Below are 339 nucleotides of genomic sequence, written 5' to 3' on the forward strand. Positions count from 1 at the left end.
GACAGGGTCTCACCATGTAGTTCAGGTTGGCCTTGAACTCAATGATTCTCCTGCCTCAGCTTCCTGAGTGCTGGGATTACAGGCATGCAGCACCATGCCCAGCAACTGATTTTTGGTCCCATTATTCCTGAGCCAGAGACCATGGCAACAGGCTTTTTAACCAGACAACAGAGATGTGGTTTTGCCATATGGATCTTCAAAACTAGTTTAATACTAGCAATTCATCATGCAGTGTAAAGCACAGCATTTATGCAACTAAGTCTTTGTTGGCAAATAATACTAACCTTAATTGTGCCAAAAATGACCTGTATATAAATAAGTTATATAAAAATTAAAACA

The sequence above is a fragment of the Heterocephalus glaber genome, unplaced genomic scaffold (assembly GCF_053883595.1).
Source record: "Heterocephalus glaber isolate CG9 unplaced genomic scaffold, H.glaber_assembly_v1.0 deba00001504, whole genome shotgun sequence".
NCBI classification, from domain to species: Eukaryota; Metazoa; Chordata; class Mammalia; order Rodentia; family Bathyergidae; genus Heterocephalus; species Heterocephalus glaber.